At 34.9% G+C, this 19,379-nt stretch overlaps 1 pseudogene; it reads left to right on the forward strand.

Moving 5' to 3' along the window:
* The window catches only part of LOC127899350 (uncharacterized), a 68,969-nt pseudogene extending 63,016 nt beyond the window's left edge, over positions 1-5,953 (forward strand).
* Positions 5,954-19,379: the final 13,426 nt, after the last annotated feature.

Raw genomic sequence — 19,379 nt, forward strand, 5'->3', positions numbered from 1 at the left:
ACAGGGATTGATGTTACTCGAAATGCTAAAGCAATCACAATAGTGCAAATCAACTTAAGACCGTAACAATCAATTGTCAAGTAATACCTATCGTAATTAATGATTGTGAGAGATTTAAATAAAACAATACTGTAAGGAAATAAAATAGGTTAAATGTGTCTAAGATTCAATTGAGATTATAGTAGTTGAATGATCAAACTCTCCTTATGGGGTGACTGTTGTTTATCAAGTTAGCACCAGTTGTTACAACAAGTGTTGCAGCACTAGGTAGAATAAATCTGCATCCTCAGCTATCACATATTGGAAGTCTCATACCTTTAAATCTATTAACAATGACCAGTTGCTAATATATTTATGGTACGACATTATAAGAACAGTCAAGAACCCATTGGATTATTTTTCACTGAACTACAAGTAAATTTAGTTCATATTCTGAATGAGAAAAATAAACATAAATATATTAATCACGGGATACATCAAAACAATTAAAGGAAGAAGAGAAATATAAGTTGAGCACGGTGAAAGACAAATCCAAATAAGTCTGCACGATTCTTCAATGTTGCCGAAACAACACTCTCCAATTCTGATCTTCTTCTTCTTTCCTTGGTAATTATTCTGATGGTAATTCCTTGCCGCCCTTCTATGTGTTGCACGCCTCTCTTTTATATTGCAAATTAGGGTAAATGAAAGCCCATAAGCATGCATGCATTAAATTAGGAAACATGCAGATTGCGCTTCTGTCGTTGACCCGCGCCTAAGTTCTCTCCCGTATTACTCCCAGATTGCTACAGCACTGGTTGCTCTAACATCCGCAGCAACACTGCATTATTCCCGATTGTGCTTTACTTCTTTTGTGGCCATCTTTTTTCCTCCTCTTGCTCTTCTAATGTCTCAACATCCCCTCATGAATTTAGACTTTCCGAAAACCTACGATTATGCAGATATTTTTAGCACAAATTACTTTTATTCAAGCAAAACTTATTAAGACTCTACTAAAATGAATGTTTATTCAAAATGTAACTAAAATGTAATAAAAATACCTTATTTGTTCTCTAAGTGATCTTGATTCAAGTCTAGAATTGATGTAATAACTCTCATTTCCTAGAGTTATCACACCCCCAAACTTAAACCATTACTTGCCCTCAAGTAATGACACATATTAACACTTCACGCAAACAATCATGCACACAACTTTAGCTCTTTTATCAACTTTGCAAGGATTCTTCCACCTTCAGATCACAATCCCAATCATGCAAGATGACCATAGTAAATTATTTCTAGACTTAAGCTTCTTTCTGTCCATAGTGTGTGTGTGCTCCTTCGATTGAATTCCAGAGATGCTATAACATCACCAAGGGACTGCATGAATTTCAGTAGTAAGAATACTTCATTGATAAATGGGGTAACATAACTTTCACATACTCAAACTGTGATGATTTTAAGATTGATAAACTAAGGAATATTCAACCTCCTCACTGTAACATTTATCTTTCATGTGAATGTCAATCAATTGTAATGATGACACCCATTTACTCAAACCATGCCCAGATCAGGGTTGCTGCAGCAATATCTGTAATGTAATCTTATCTAGAGGTATCTTTTACTCAAGGCTGAACATGGGGCTCATGAACAGACCTGGCTACTCAATGCCTTAGACAGATGACTTTTTTTTAAAAAAAAAAATATGCTACAACATTGCTCATAACTCTTGCTACTTTTGAACACAATTCTACATATGGGGTACATACTCAGATCTGGTTACTCAACAACTTGAGTCATTGGAACAAAGTGTATTTCGTAGATATCACAGTCAATCAAACTTGCTTCTCCCCCAAAACTTAGGATCTTTTTTATTCTTTTAGCTCTACTTTAGCAGTCTCATACAATTCAACCAAAGTCTAAGTGTCGGGACAGAATTTCACTTTCATCTATAACTATCTCTACTTGGTATTCTCATAAATACTAAATAACACTCAATTTATCTTCATTAGGTTTTCAAATCCATATACAAATATGCGCAGCTTGTGCCTCAGCCGTGATGGCAGCAATGATAACAAGTAGTTGATTGGCTTGTGCAGGTGTAGGCGTAACTCTGGCTGCTACAACAGCCAGCTCGGCATCAACTTGCTCCATTTCATCTTCAAAGGCTGGAGGTGTTGCCATTTTTTCTTTACCCTTGTCCTTTCCCTTGCTTGCAAGGACTAGAATAGACGGTTCCTCTTCAAGGTCCTCTTCCTCCTCTTCTTGAATAATGTATTTTTTCCTGATTTTGGACTGGGTGGGGATGGAAGGTTCTTCATGTTCTTTTTCCGAGCCTCTGTGGGTGAGCTATCTGTTTTAGACTTGTCACCTTCTTCCTCATGTGGAGTAGATGGTTCAACATCTTTTGATTCTGCCTCTGCTTGTGGTTCGACTGCAGCTTCTTTTGTTGGTTCATCTGTGGCAGTGGCTTCTTCACTGGCTGCTGTTGGAGCACCTGTGGTGTTGGTGTCAAAATTGTAACAAAAAATGAGATGGAATTCATTTGAGCACAAAAATTACCTCAAAATGGAAGCATGTTACAATAACCTCCCCTTCAAGACACTGGTTACATGAGCCAAGCTACAGCAACTGCAGAGGAAATTCAACCAAAGCATGCTAAAAATGAAGTTGCAATACCAGTAGTCACAACCTGCACCAAACCAAACAAACAGAGTTTGATATCTCCTGAAGCTACCCAACAGTTTAGACATCCACCACCTTTCCCACAAAGGTTCCAAAAGCAAAAACAAGACAAGCAGTTCAGCAAATTCCTGGAAGTGCTGAAGTAACTGCACATAAATATACCTTTTGTGGAAGCTTTGGAGCAAATGTCAAATTATGTGAAATTTCTAAAAGATATATTGGCATGAAAAAGAAGGCTGGGAGAGTTTGAAACTGTTGCTTTAACACAGGAAAGCAGTCATATGCTCCAGAGTAAAATTCCCACAAAATTGAAAGATCTAGGGAGTTTTACAATACCCTGCTCTATAGGAACTAGAATGCTTGCAGAGCACTTTGTGACTTGGGAGCTAGTATTAATTTGATGCCATTATCTGTATTTAAGCAGCTGGGAGTAGGGGAATGCAGACCAACAACGGTCACTCTGCAATTAGCTGACATATCTCATGCATACCCTGAAGGAAAGATAAAGGATGTATTGGTGAAGGTTGACAAATTCATCTTTCCAGTGGATTTCATTATAGTGGACTTTGAAGCTGATAAAGAAGTACCCATTATACTTGGAAGACCTTTTCTAGTAACTGAAAAGACTCTGATAGATGTGCAGAAAGGAGAGCTCACCATGAGAGTGAATGATCAGCAAGTCACATTTAATGTACTAGAGGCTATGAGGAACCCAGATGAAGTAGAAGATTGCAATTTCCTAAGTGTAGTGGATTTTGTTGTAGCAGACAGAATGGACAAATGCTGCAGTAATGCACTTAACAAAGTCACCAGCTTTGAGGATGTCGAAGAGGAAGATGTTGCAGCAATCCAGACAGATTGGATGGACAAACAGCAATCTGATAGGCACAACAAGTTTATTGAACACCTGAATCTTTCAGACAGGGAAGTAAAAACAACTTTACCATCTATTGAATCACCTCATAGTTTTGAATTAAAACGGTTACCTTCACATTTGAAGTATGCTTATCTTGGTCAAAACAACACACTCCCTGTAATCATTTCTTCTACTTTGGATGCAAGTCAAGAACAGAGTCTAGTAGATTTGCTAGGAAAATACAGAAGAGCAATTGGATGGACTATGACAAATATAAAGGGGATAAGCCTATCAATATGCATGCATAAAATCCTATTAGAAGATTGTTCCAGCAATTCGGTGGAGCACCAGAGAAGGCTGAATCCTATTATGAAAGAAGTGGTGAAGAAGGAAATCATAAAATGGTTGGATACTGGAATCATATACCCAATATCAGACAGTTCATGGGTAAGCCCAGTTCAATGTGTTCCAAAGAAAGGAGGGATAACAGTAATAACTAATGAGAATAATAAACTTATTCCTACAAGGACAGTGACTGGATGGAGAGTATGTATGGATTATAAAAAGCTCAACAAAGCCATAAGGAAAGATCATTTCCCACTTCCATTCATAGATCAGATGTTGGACAGACTTGTTGGAAAACAGTACTACTGTTTCTTATATGGGTATTCAAGCTACAACCAGATTGCTATAGCTCCAGAGGATTAAGAGAAGACTACATTTACTTGTCCCTATGGAACATTTGACTTCAGAAGAATGCCATTTGGGCTATGCAATGATCCAGCAACTTTTCAGAGATGCATGATTTCTATATTTTCTGATATGGTAGAACAGACTTTGGAAGTTTTTATAGATGACTTCTCAGTTTTTGGAGAAACATACATTGATTGTTTACACAACTTGGAAGAAGTTCTTAAAAGATGTGAGATGACCAACTTAGTACTCAATTGGGAAAAGTGTCATTTCATGGTGCAAGAAGGAATAGTGCTGGGTCACAAGATATCCAAGGATGGTATTGAGGTAGATAAAGCCAAGATAGAGGTAATAGATAAACTGCCACCTCCAACTTCAGTAAAGGGTATTAGGAGTTTTTTGGGTCATGCTAGATTCTACAGAAGATTCATTAAGGATTTTTCCAAAGTAGCTAAACCACTGTGTTCATTGCTGGAGCATGACAAGCCATTTCACTTTGACAAAGATTGCCTTCAAGCATTTGGAGAATTAAAGAAAGCTCTGATCACTGCTCCAGTAGTTATATCTCTAGAGTGGACTTTACCATTTGAATTGATGTGTGATGCTAGTGATCACTCTGTGGGAGCAGTATTAGGGCTAAGAAAGGATAAATGTTTTCACTCCATCTACTATGCAAGCAAAACTCTCACTCAAACTCAAATCAATTATACCACTACAGAGAAAGAGTTGCTAGCAGTAGTATTTGCTTTTGACAAATTCAGAGCCTACTTAGTAGGCACTAGAGTGACTGTATATACAAACCATGCAGCAATCAAATACTTAATTTCAAATAAGGATGCCAAGCCGAGATTAATTAGATGGATCTTATTGCTTCAAGAATTTGATCTGGAAATTAAATATAGAAAGGGGACTAAGAATCAAGTATCAGACCACCTGTCACGGCTGGATGCAAACACAAGCACATTGACCAGGAAAGACATCACTGAAACTTTTCCTGATGAACAGCTATTGGTAGAACAGCAAGCACAAATGTTGCAGCAATCAGAATCTCCATGGTATGCAGATTTTGCTAACTATTTAGTAAGTGGGTTGCTACCACCTGAGCTGAAGTTTCAAAAGAAAAAGAAATTTTTTCATGATGTTAGAAGTTATCAGAAGGATAACCCACATTTATATAAGTTGTGCTCAGATCAAGTAATAAAAAGATGTGTTACAGCAGGAGAGATTCCCCATATACTGGAGTCATGTCATGCTGCAGCATATGGAGGACATTTTGGTGGTCACAAAACAGCTGCCAAAGTTCTGCAATCAGGTTATTACTGACCAACTATTTTTAAAGATGCTTATGAATTTGTTAAATGTTGTGACAGGTGCCAAAGGACAAGGAACATGACTAAAAGACCGGAAATGCCATTGACTAACATTCTAGAAGTGGAAGTTTTTTATGTCTGGGGAATAGATTTTATAGGACCCTTCCCACCATCCTTTGGGAACTTATATATCCTTATTGCTGTGGATTATGTCTCCAAGTGGGTAGAAGCTGCAACATTACCTACTAATGATGCTAAAACAATGGTGGCTTTTCTTCATAAAAATATTTTTTCCAGATTTGGCACTCCTAGAGCAATTATTAGTGACGAGGGTACACATTTTTGCAACAAAATCTTTGCTGCAGCAATGGCAAAATATGGATTCAAACACAAGGTAGCAACAACATATCACCCACAATCCAATGGTTAGGCTGAAGTGTCCAACAGAGAAATTAAAAAGATCTTAGAAAAAGTGGTGAACCCAACAAGGAATGATTGGTCTTTACACTTGCATAACTCTCTATGGGCCTACAGAACAGTATACAAAACTCCACTCAGCATGTCTCCTTACCGAATTATTTATGGCAAAGCTTGTGATTTGCCACTAGAGCTAGAGCATAAAGCACATTGGGCACTGAAGAAATTAAATTGGGATATGCATGCTGCAGCAAAGCAAAGGAAACTTCACCTTTGTGAGCTTAATGAATTATGACTATTTTCATATGAAAATGCAAGAATCTATAAAGAGAGGACAAAACATTGGCACAACAAGCATATTCAGCTCAGGAAATTCAACCCTGGTCAATTAGTGTTGCTCCACAATACAAGACTAAGATTATTTCCGGGAAAGCTCAAATCACGATGGTATGGCCCGTTTAAGCTGTTAAAATCTTATCGTCATGGAGCTGTTGATCGTCTAGATGAACAAACAGGCCACAAATTCAAAGTTAATGGACATAGGGTTAAGCATTACATTCATCCAGCAGCAGAATGTTCAAAGGAGGGGTTACTCCTTAAAGAACCCAGCTATTGAACAATGAAAGAATGTCAGGCTGAAGGACCTTAAATCAAGCGCTCCATGGGAGGCAGCCCATTGAGGAGACAACCACTTCAAACCAATTGTGATCTCCTTTGGTTTTGTTGACAGCTCTCCCTCTTTACCATTTTATTTAATTTTGTTCTTTCATTCTAGCTATTTAATTTTATCTTTTCAAATTATTGCATTATTTACTTTTGCTATTATTTGATCTATTTATTTTTAAATGTTAGAATTAATTTGAATTTGTGGGAAGTATGTGTGACAATTGAATTCCATATTAACAAGTGAGGTTGTGTGGTGGCAGAGTGTAGAGGCGAGCCACATGTCAGAGGCTTTAGTGTGGAGCATGTAACCGTTGCTAGAGTAAGCAAATGGATGCTGCAGCAACTAATTTTACCGTTACAGTAAATTAAAATAGGGAGCCTCTCACTTGCCGTTGGAGATAATTCATGACAGATGGAGGCCTGGATGTGGATAGCAATCGCGAATAAATTTCTGAAATTAATGCCTTAATTTTACTAGCCGATATTTTTGGGATATGCACATTAATTTAAAAATATTTTCTTCCCTCATTTATCTCTAGTTACCGTATTTATCTCTAATTCAAAGTCCACTATAAAAAGGAGTCATTGTGCTTAGTGCTCTACGACACTAATCCCCATCCCCTTCGCAAATACAACTCTCATTACTCTTAACCTCTTCTTCTCTTTTTACTCTCAGGAACAGTAGCCTTAATTTATTATTGCTACAGCAATGCTGAGGTATAAGAAAATAGCCAACCGCCTCAAAGATCCGTCACGTTTCCAGAGTTACCACGCTGAAGAAAAATATGAAGAATTCATAGAGCCGCGTAGGATTTTGGAAGAAAAAGGGTTTCAATTTCCAGACCAACTCACGGGAATTGTGCAAACAATTGATAATGCTGTAGCAAATCGAGGATGGCTAGAGTTTTGCAACCACCCTCGAGATCCTGTATTACCTGTAGTCAAAGAATTTTACGCCAATTTGGTAAAACCTGATCAGCACAATATTTGTGTAAGAAATACACTTGTCCCATTAGACTCCAGTGTTATCAATGCTTTTTATAACTTACCTGCTGAAATTACTTGTGAGTATGCTAAGTTGCATGATAAGTTAACCCCGATAAAGTGGATCACCATTTTCACAACTCTTACAATCGAAGGGGCATCATGGGCTAACGAGGAAGGGTGTGTAGTTAATAGGATAGATTTGAAACCTATTGCTAAGGTGTGGGTGAAATTTCTGAAATCTAGGCTTATGCCCACCACTCACACTACTACAGTTTCGCAAGAGAGGTTGGTCCAGTTATATGTCATTGTTCGAGGGCTTCTCATAGATGTAGGTAGCATCATTGCAAAAGAAATCCGAGATTGTGCAGTCAAGAATCACCGAACTGCTGCCTTGCTATTTCCCTCACTCGTCACCAGCATTTGTGTAGTTTCAGGTGTTCGTCTTGACGCCAGATATGACCATGTCAAGAATGATGGTGCCTTTACGGCACGAACCATTGAGAGAGTTGCTGGTGAGAGTGCTGGAACAACCACTAAACCAGCTGCTGTGATAGGAGCAAGACGAGTTATTGGCTTAGAACAGACCATCCAGGCACTCAGCACAAGTATAACTCAATGTGCAGAAGCACAGCAGCGGGAAAACAATCGGTTTTGGAGCTATCTCCAGCACCTGGACAACCAACTACACCAATTTTCTCTGTACATGAAACACACCAACACCACAGATGCTCCAACAGAGGCTAGTACAGAAACCACTGCCACAGAGGAACCAGCAGAAGATGCTGCAGCCGAACCACAAGCAGAGGAAGAATCAGAAGATGCTGAACCATCTGACCAGCCTGAGGAAGAAGGTGACAAGTCTGAGACTGATAGGTCACCTGCAGAGGAAGAGGACAACTCGGAGAAAGACCGTGAGGAACCAACCATCCCAACCCAGCCCAAAACCAGAAAAAAACGCATTATTCAAGAAGAGGGGGAGGAAGACCTTGAAGAGGAGTTGTCTATTTCAGTCCTTGCGAGCAAGAGAAAGGACAAGGGTAAAGCAAAAATGGCAACACCTCTAACCTCTGAAGATGAGATGGAACAAGTCGATGCTGAGCTGGCTGCTGCAGTAGCCAGAGCTATGCCTACACCTGAGCAAGCCAAGCAACTATTTGCGGTCATTGCTGCCATCACAGCTGAAGGTCAGGCAGCTGATTCATTAGCTCAAAAGCCTCCACAGCAAACTCTTAGCCAGCCTATTCGCACCAGTCTGCGACAATCCAGCAAACAAAAAGGCAGTATGTCTACAGTTACTGCTATAGCAACCCCAGCCACAACTCCTCTCACCAGACCCGCAGTGAAAAAGACAAAGACATTGTCAGCCACTTCCCCAAAAGCTTCACCAAAGGATAAGCTGCGCAGTGCATCCAAGAAGCGCTGATAGCATCCTATCATTGCTGCAGTCCCCACCTCAAGGGAGTACTCTTTCCTTACTAGTTCATGTTTAAAAAAAAAATTGTTTGTCAATTTGTGTGGTATTTTCTGAGGTCTTCCATATCCTTGACAGTTTATGTGCCTTTGTTATGTATGCTTGTGAGGACACTGCATCTCTCAAGTTTGGGGGTATCATTTCTGAATTCATGTGTTTATGTATGTGTTTATGTTTGTGTTGTGTGAAGCTCTGTTATCTGTTATTTGTGTATGGATTTGAAAACCTAATGAAGATAAATTAAGTGTTATTCAGTATTTATGAGAATGCCAAGTAGAGATAGTTATAGATAGAAGTGAAATTCAGTTCCAACACTTAGACTTTGGTTGAGTTCTATGAGACTTTTAGAGCAGAGCCAGAGGAATAGAAAATATCTTAAGATTGAAAGGAGAAGCAAGTTGATTGACTGTGATATTTATGAAATAAAACTCTGCTCCAATGGCTCAAGTTGCTGAGTAACCAGATCTGAGTATGTACCCCATATGCAGAATTGTGTAAAAAGGTAGCGAGAGTTATGAGCAATGCTGTAGCAAATAAAAAAAATTAAAAAAGAAAAAGAAAAAGAAGTCCTCTGTCTAAGGCATTGAGTAGCCAGGTCTGTTCATGAGTCCCATGTTCAGCGTTGAGTAAAAGATACCTCTAGATAAGATTATACCACAGATATTGCTGCAGCAACTCTGATCTGGACATAGTTTGAGTAATTAGGTGTCATCATTACAAGTGATTGACATTCACATGAAAGATAAATGTTACAGTGAGGAGGTTGATTACTCCTCAATTTATCAATGTTAAAACAATCACAGTTTGAGTATGTGAAATTTATGCTACCCCATTTATGAATGAAGTATATCACTGCTGAAATTTATGCAGTCCTTTGGTGATGTTACAACATATCTGGAATTCAATCAAAGGAAGCACACACACACTATGGACAGAAATAAGCTTCAGTCTAGAACTGATTTACTATGGACATTTTGTATGATTGGGATTGTGATCTGAAGGTGGAAGAATCCTTGCAAATTTGATAAAAGAGCTAAAGTTGTGTGCATGTTTGTTTGCGGGAAATGTTAGTATGTGTCATTACTTGAGGGCAAGTAATGGTTTAAGTTTGGGGGTGTGATAACTCTAGGAAATGAGAGTTATTACATCAATTTTAGACTTGAATCAAGATCATTTAGAGAACAAATAAGGTGTTTTGATTACATTTTGCTTAAGCATTCATTTTAGTTGAGTATTAATAAGTTTTGCTTGAATCATAGTAATTTGTGCTAAAAACACATGCATAATTGTAGGTTCTTGGAAAGTCTTAATTCATGAGGGGATGTTGAGACATTAGATGAGCAAGAGGAGGAAAGAAGACGGCCATAAAAGAAGAAACACACAATCAGGAGCAATGCAGTGCTGTTGCGGATGTTAGAGCAACTCGTGCTGTAGCAATCTGGAAGTAAATGCGGGGGAAAACTTAGTTGCGGGTCAGCACATGTTTCCTAATTTAATGCATGCACGCTCATGGGCTTGTGTTTACCTTAATTTGCAATATAAAAGGGAGGCAATACTACAAAGAAAGGCGGCAAGGGGAATTATCATTAGAACAATTAAAAAGGAACGAAAAAGAAGATCAGAAAAAGAAGAGAGTTGTTTCGGCAACATTAGAGAATCGTGCAGAATTACTTGGCTTTGATTTTCACCGTGCTCAACTTATATTTATCTTCTTCCTTTAATTGTTTTGATGTATTCTGAGATCAATATATTTATGTTTATTTTTCTCATCCAGATTATGAACTAAATTTACTTGTAGTTGAGTGACAAATAATCCAATGGGTTCTTGATTGTTCTTATATGTTGTTATGGTATTGCTGTAGCATTTTACTCTAGTAGTTTTTATGAATATAACTGTTATTTCGGTTGACTGTTGAGTGTTAGAAAATGCATATTTATAAAGGAGAAAATCATCATTTTACATTTCAAGTCTTACTAACAACCCTTACTTTTATGTATTTAAACTTCTTGTAATTTAATTATGTGTGTTTTATTTTAATTAAGTATTTTATGTATTTTAGGGGCATCATGGTTATTTCACAATAAACGAGGGATCAGACGGCAAAACGGACATCACTTTTGAACTCAGGACGGTCTAAAACCTTAGGAGGATCATAAAAAGAAAAATAGCACTATTCACATGTACGGTACTATTCACGTGTACGGTACTATCTACGTTACTGTTCATGACACTGTTCACGTAGACGGATTAATGATGTGGCATTGACCGATGATGTGGCATTGACTGATGAGGTGTCACGATCCTGTTGGGCTAAAATTCTTATGTACTGTTGATAGTGACGTGCCAACATATCAGTGGACGAAAAATCTCGCGTACAGTACATGCATCATACAAGATTATTTTCAACCAAACCGCATCACTGTTCAACCCAGGTCAAACCGTATTACTGTTCATCCACGTGGTCAAACCGCGTACTGTTGACTGATGACATAGCGCAATCCTGAGCGTCCAAACTGTTTTTAATCCAATGGCCATGATTTACTCCATGTATCTATAAAAAGGGGGCCTCTCCCCCCTAATTTGATAGCTCTGAATCCATTTTGGACTCCATTTTCTGTAATTCCCTCTCCATCTTGTATTTTCTACATATTTTAATAAATTCCCATTTTGCCCCTAGTTCAATTATGAGTAGCTAATTTTCTTTCAAGTTTGGGTTGAAGGTGAAGTCTCAACATGTGTCATGGGCTTTATTTGGTAAATTTATTTTCTCTTCCCCTCTAGTTTTTGTGGATGTTTTGACTTCTCGTCAACAAATAATAATAATCTTTTTTAGTACCGCCTTGGTTTCACCGACTCCCTAATACAAGGTTATTATTATTTGGCACAGTAAGTCCTTAGCACTATATTGATTAGAGCGTGGTTCATGAGGTGTGGATTCCCCCCTCATGATTTAATTGGCATTAATAAGGATTATTTAGCCCATGATGCATGTTGATATGGATCCAGATACCCAAGTACGTCATTTCAATAGAATTCTCTTCAATTTATTCTCGCCATTTCAATTCTAATTTTAGAATTTATTCTCGCCATTTTAATTTAAGTTTTAGCATATTCCAAATTATTTCCATCACAAATCCAATCACCCATTTACAAAATTAATTCTCCACACAATTAAAATCCACCTCCTCGTGGGATCGACACTTGTCACCGTTGATCTATACTACAATAGATTCGTGCACTTGCGAGTTCAATAAAATTTGCACAACATTGACCACCCATTTAATAGTTTCAGTTAAGATAGAGCAGGAAAAGGGCATGTCTTTGCAGACATTATTAGAGTATTACTTGTTCTTAAGTCAAGTTTCCTGGATTAGGTTATCTTGAATCCTATAAAGGCAATACTTGAAGTTAAGATTTGTGACACTCTAGACATAAGTGTTCACCTTGTAGGGTAGAGAGATTAAAGGATATAATGTCGTACCATAAATATATGAGCAATTGGTCATTGTTAGTAGATTTAAAGGTATGAGACTTCCAACATGCGATAGCTGAGGATGCAGATTTATTCTGCCCAATGCTACAACACTTATTGTAACAACTAGTGCTAATTTGGTAAACAACAGTCACCCCATTAGGAGAGTTTGATCATTCAACTACTATATTCTCAATTGAATCTTAGACACATTTAACTTAGTTTATTTCATTACAATATTGTTTTATTTCCATCTCTCGCAATTATTAATTACGATAGAATTATTTGACAATTGGTTGTTTCAGTCTTTAGTTGATTTGCACTATTGTGATTACTTTAGTATTTTGAGTAACATCAATCCATGTGGAGACGATCTTGAATACTCATCACTTTATTACTTATTGTGTATACTTGCACATTATCATTGATAATAATTGATTATAAAAATCAATCAACACTAACCTTTGATGTTGTTGTGTAACATTGACGAGCAATCTATTGATATTTCTCTTGATAATGATCACATATTTTAGAGTTGGGATTTTCATAAAAAGGTAGTGCATAGGAATAGTTGCTGTAGTGGTAGCAAGAAATGGTCGACCCAAAAAAACACTATAGGCCAATAGATTATCCACCACTTGGAAATTGAGCATATAGACCACTTTATTGGGAGATTGCCTACCAAAATCGGCAATCGAGATGGTGCTAATTATTTTAGTGGGATTTTGGATAACCCCAAATAAAACAATAAGAGAGTGGTTTAAAAGGTGAGTAGGAGAAAGAAAGAATGCCTTATTATGTTTGGAGGTGTTTTGTCACAAGATATGGAGGTTAGGTGTGTGAGTGAAGTGTTTAATGATAAAGAGAAAAAGAAGAGATGAAAAACGAGGACGAAGACCACCAACCTTGAGCAAGACCACCAACCTTGAGCAAGACATATCCTGCAAAATAGAGCAATCGTGGATGTTAGAGGTGGAGCTGGTGGTGGCCGGCGACCACACTCCATCACTAGACTTTGAGTAATAAAAAGTTACTTCAAGGTTAAGAATGGACCTTAAAGCTATCAAAAATGGTGAATGTACTCTATGAACTTTTGAGGAAAAAGATGAGAACAAGGTTTTTAAGTGATGAAAGATGCTTACCGTTTGAAAGTGTGGCAAGCATCTGTAGAGTGTGACTAAGGGTCTTTTCATAATTCTGAACATATGGGGCTTGTTGATTGGCTGCCCTGCCTCAGGTGAGAGTATTTTAGAGATTACTCTTGTGGTCTTAAGATAGTGACACGCCTCTACAAAGGAGGCGAAAGAACCATCAACCACCATTTTGCCCCTTACCTCTTACATGTGGCCCTCTCTTCAGCTAGCGGTCCTGCTAATTTTTGGACCACTACAAGAGGTAGCTGATGTGGCAACCCTTTATTACCCATTCAAGGAATCTCTCTTTCCATTGGCTCTTTGCATTTAACTAAAAGTAAGATATTTTGATTTTACAAACAATGGCATGCACTGTTCATGTGCACCTCCAACTACCAAAAATCTAGACTCCGATTATATCCTTTGACATTACGTGTTTTCCTGGAACTACCCTTATTTTCAATGAACTTATCTCCTTGCATGCTTTGAGTTATCCTAGTGTCCTAGTCAAACAATCTGCTTCCACTTGTTTGACCCTTTTTTACATGGTGTCACCATACCATTGGTCCACATCTGCACCCATAATTCCCCACCAAATAGCTAAGTTTTCTATGAATCCTTCACCATAATTAAGACATCGTAAAATTCTTTGAATCTGTTCTTTAGATTCTAATTTATCTGAAAATAAATATATTTTTTCAGAAATATCAATTCTTGTTTCATCTATTATTTGAAAATATTAATATATCATCTACATAAACAATGCAGAATTCATGAAATTCTTTGAAGATTTTATCCATCCGTCTTCAAAATACTTGTGGTGCATATTTTAGTCCAAAAGACATCACAATCCATTCATATTATCCTTGAGAAGTACTAAAGGCAGCAAGTGGTATTCTTCCTCCTTTAAGTTTGATTTGTCAATATCCAAATTTGCAATCAAACTTAATAATATCTTTTTATTAGTTGTAGAAATAATTAATGTATCTTTATGAGGTAAAAAGTACCTGTCAAATTTGGTATATTTATTTAATTATTTGTAGTTAATAACCATACGAGCTTCTCCTCGTTTAATCTCTGCATGATTCCTAACCATAAGGGTGGGCTATTATGTGGACACTTAGATTATCGAATGATCTTGAGTTCTAGTAACTTTTTAATTTGTTTATCAAACTCTGCTCTACGTTCTTGCCCATATCTCATAAGTTTGACTTTTATCATGACATCTGGATCTTTTAGTTCTATTTTGGCATAAGTTTTATCAGTTTCCCATAATTGAATTGGTTTTCACCAAAATTTTTATCAAGTTTTTTAGTTTTTTTTCATAATCAGATATAATTAATTTATTTTTATATTGAAATCACCACACTGGGTACTTTAAAAATGAAATTTTCGAGTTGTTCACCTAATAGGATTATAAACCCTTGGTGTTGTAATTGAATAATTACATGGTGTTTTAAAAGTAATTGTCTCATTAGTCATTATATAAATGAACTAACGAAGAAAATTAACTCCTAAAAATATGTTTGCATCCATGTGATCATAAGACCATAATATAAGTATACTTAGAATATAATCCTCTATTTGTATTAAAGTTTTAATCCTATATTTTCCTAAGGAGATTTGTTCACCATTTATTCCTTATCCTATTAAGGGGTTATAATATTTTTAATAAGATTTTGGATAAATCCTAGAATTAGCTAGGCTAACTCCTGAACCAATATCAATCAAAGCATGGAACCATTCTAGTTTATGCCTATAATATGTTATAATCTTCTTTACATGTATAAAAGCATTAGGCATATTTTGATATTGTTTTTTTTATCCTATCAATTGTTATACTTATTTCTCTATCTTTTATATGGCAAGGAGAAAAATTTTCAAAAAAGTTTATCCCTAACAAAAGACTTATTTCTATTTCATAATTAGTTTTTATAAAGAAAAGAAACATAAATTTTATTCCCTTAATTCTTACTGGAATTTCATAATACTGACTTACCGTCTTTCTTTCTCCATTGTATCCTACATATGTATGTGGTTCCACAAGAACTCTTTTTTCTAAATATTTAATCATTTGGAATCAATATAAGATTTTGCAACTCTTGCATCTAAGATAATAAAAGTCTCATGGCCATGACTTCCACTATTATAGTCAATTTTTATTTTTAAATTTTGAATACTTCTAACTGTTGCTAATAATTCATAGGATGGTGGTATCACAAGATGACTAAATCTAGTAAAACTATGCTTTCTACTTAATTATGACTCTTTTTGGGTATAGAGAATGACTTTTTACTTCCTATAATGACTTTTCCCTCAAGTGTATGTTTGATAGTTTTAGTAGTATTTCCTCTAATCATACTAGGTAGACTACTCAAATCCATCACCCATTCTTCTTGTAAATCAATTACTCTTAAAATCTCAAGAGATTTTACTTTTCAACTTTATTAAAAAGTTTATCAATTTCTATAAATTCCTTATCAGCAAACATTTTACTATTAGCAAATTTGTTAAAGCATATTATATGACATATGTTATGCTATATGGATAAGATCCCTCATGCGCTATACCAAAGTATTTAAAATCATGACTTAAGAATATATTTCTATCTCTATGACTGATAGAATATTTGGGTATATTTTAAATGTTAATTTTCTATAGCTTAGTTTTCCTTGTATTATTATAAAGAGTGCATTTTTTTTTAATCTTTTATCCTATTATCAAGAACAGCCAAATTTACTGGATTATCTATTCCTTCTCTAAAATGAGCTTTTATTATAATTTGGATTCTCTAATATGAATATATCCAATCTTGGGTCTATCACTAGATCTTATCCTATTGATTTTATCTTCTATATATGATTTTAATAACAAATGCATTTTTGTATTTCCTCTAGCATGCCTTTTCTCGATTGGTTCTTCTCTTACCGTCACATTGAAATACATTATTTTTTTCTCTTAATCATGTTAGTAATTTCTTGTGCTAACTTATTGACAAACCTCATAGATGTTTCCAATCCTTTTTATTAATCTTAAGGTACTTTTTATCAAAGATTAATTTCCTATTAAAAGAACAAGGTTCTTCTAGTTCTTTATTCTAATATAGATCTTTATTATCCATTTCCTCTATATTTATTCTGAATATGAGCTACTTAGAGTCTCATCAAATAGATAATAAATGATATCATTGTCACTAGCATCTTCACTATCAGTGATTAATTCTAAATCATTGAAACCTTCAAATATTTTGATACCTACTCTTCTTTTTTTTTTTAGGACATTCATTTACATAATGCGCTTGTTTATTAGACAATCAACATTTACACCTTTTGGGTGCATTGACTTTAGATTTTCTTTTAAGTTTATTCCTTTTGAAGAACTTCTTCTGGTATTTGTTTTTTTGGTAATATTTCTTATTGATTCTAAAGAATTTCTTCCTTTTGAATTTTTTCCTATTTTTATAGGCTTTATTTGAGCATCCAAATCTTGGTAGTTCTTCTAACTTAGAAGACCATAATCCTTCATTTTGCTTTTTCATAAGTATAGTATCTCTTATCTCTCCACAGCATTGATTTATTCGATTTTGTGGAAACTTGATTTTATTTCCAAGTGTATCAATGTCTGTACTATCTCCATATTCTTTGCTATATTCTAGTATAAACTTTTTACCCCATGGGTTTGGTATTTTCATAAAATATAAATCATTGTAATATCCTATTGTTTGATCATCACTATCAAATTCACATTTATAATATGATTCTTCGAAGCTACAAGTGTATGCTTCTAGATGGCATATATCATATCTCAAGCCTAATTAGTTTCATTACATTTCTATTCTTTTTCCGAAAAGTTCTTTTCTTATTTCATTTTCAAAACTGTTTAAGATTGTTCTTGAGTTTCATTTGGTTTAGGATTTTTTCCATGTAATATTTTATTTTCATTATCTTTTCTTAATCCCATGTACCATTGTGCTACTATTCCTATGAAAAGAAGTTTTAAGAAATTCTACACCATTATTTCTATCAAACTCGTGAAATACAAGAGTAATTTTCATCAATTTAACCCAAGCGGTATTGATCTATCTTTATTTTTAACACAATCTAAATCTAGTCATTCTTCATCATAACCAATTAGTCTTTCTTTATATTCTCCTGGAGTTTTATATTCCTTTTTAGGTTTGCTAGACCTAAAATATTGACTTGACTTTGTGGTCTTTCATAAGTTGGTATCTCTTCTTTAGCATGAGAAGCTCTATTGTTAGATTCTCCTTGTTCATAAACTCTTGGCTTTGCTTCATGCATCTTTAAAACGTTTAATTCTATTTTCAATATGTTGTAAATCTATAAATATATCTTCCTCTTCACTAGTTTCATATTTTTCATCTTTATCAAATAGCTCTGAATTAGATGATTCTTTTAATCTATTGTTTGCGTTTTCACTTAACATTTTCAGGCTTATTAATTTTTTGTTCCCATCTATTTTATTAAATATTTGTCTTGATATTGACTGAATTTCATAATTTTTCTTCTCATTGAAGTAAAATATTGTATCTTGTAGAATTTTATTCTGTTCTTGAATTACAATGAGTAATTCTTCCATATTATTATTAATCTTTTGTACTTCAATTTCCTTGAAGCTTTCCATTTATATTTATTGCAAACTTTTTACCAAATTATTTTATTTTATTTATTGAATTTCTATCTTATTCAACCTTATGTCTATTGAATTTTTATTTATGACATTAATGATTTCTTGTTCTATTATATATTAATCTTTGATTTTGAAGTCCATTTTTAACTGTTTAACTTGATTAAATTCTTCACTCATTTGATCTTCCAATCTTTTGATTTGCTTAATATTTTCATCATTAAGATTTTTAATTTCTAATATTTTATTTGCATTTTCTATATCATTTACAAACAAATTAGGGTTTTCTAATCTATTTAATAAATATATAGAAATCCAATTTAACTGAATATTTCCCACATATCTGAATCAATTATTAGATCAAAAGGTTGAAATCTTCCATAGATAAATTCTTTTTGCCTATTGGCTTCTATATTTTGTGGAATTACTAATCACTCAAGTAATTTATTCATTATTCTATCTGCATAGCATTTCATTACATTCTATGAAATATTTCTTTGAAATTCCTCTAACCCTTATGTATAAGGCAGAGTTTTCTCATGATTAATCCTCTATATCCAATCATCATATTACTGGAAGGATATTTTTCTACTTCTAATCCTTTTGTTATTCTAATTATATTCTTCTCTTTATTAATAGATATGAATCTATATTGTAATCTATTAGAGGTTCATCAATATATTTATCAATAGAATTAATATTACATTATCTCCATGAAAAATTATTTCTAGAAACTTCTTTTCTGATTTTACTTAGTAGCATAGGATCTATAATTAAATATATGTTTTTATTATTATTATTATGAGTTCTCCAACTCTAAATTCATGAGCTTGTGATAGATACAGTTGTACTAACTGTTTAATAATTAAACCATATATTTCTAATGTATAGTACTGCATTTGTGTATTTATATTATTCATTATGGCATCATAATCTAACATTAAATTATATCTCACATCGCGTACCAACATATGTCTAGTTCTGTCCATCTTTACTTCTGATTTTGAAATAATCTAGTAGATAAATTGGCGGATCTATAGCTGGGTTAGACCGGGCTGTAGC

This window comes from Citrus sinensis, chromosome 8 (assembly GCF_022201045.2).
Source record: "Citrus sinensis cultivar Valencia sweet orange chromosome 8, DVS_A1.0, whole genome shotgun sequence".
NCBI classification, from domain to species: Eukaryota; Viridiplantae; Streptophyta; class Magnoliopsida; order Sapindales; family Rutaceae; genus Citrus; species Citrus sinensis.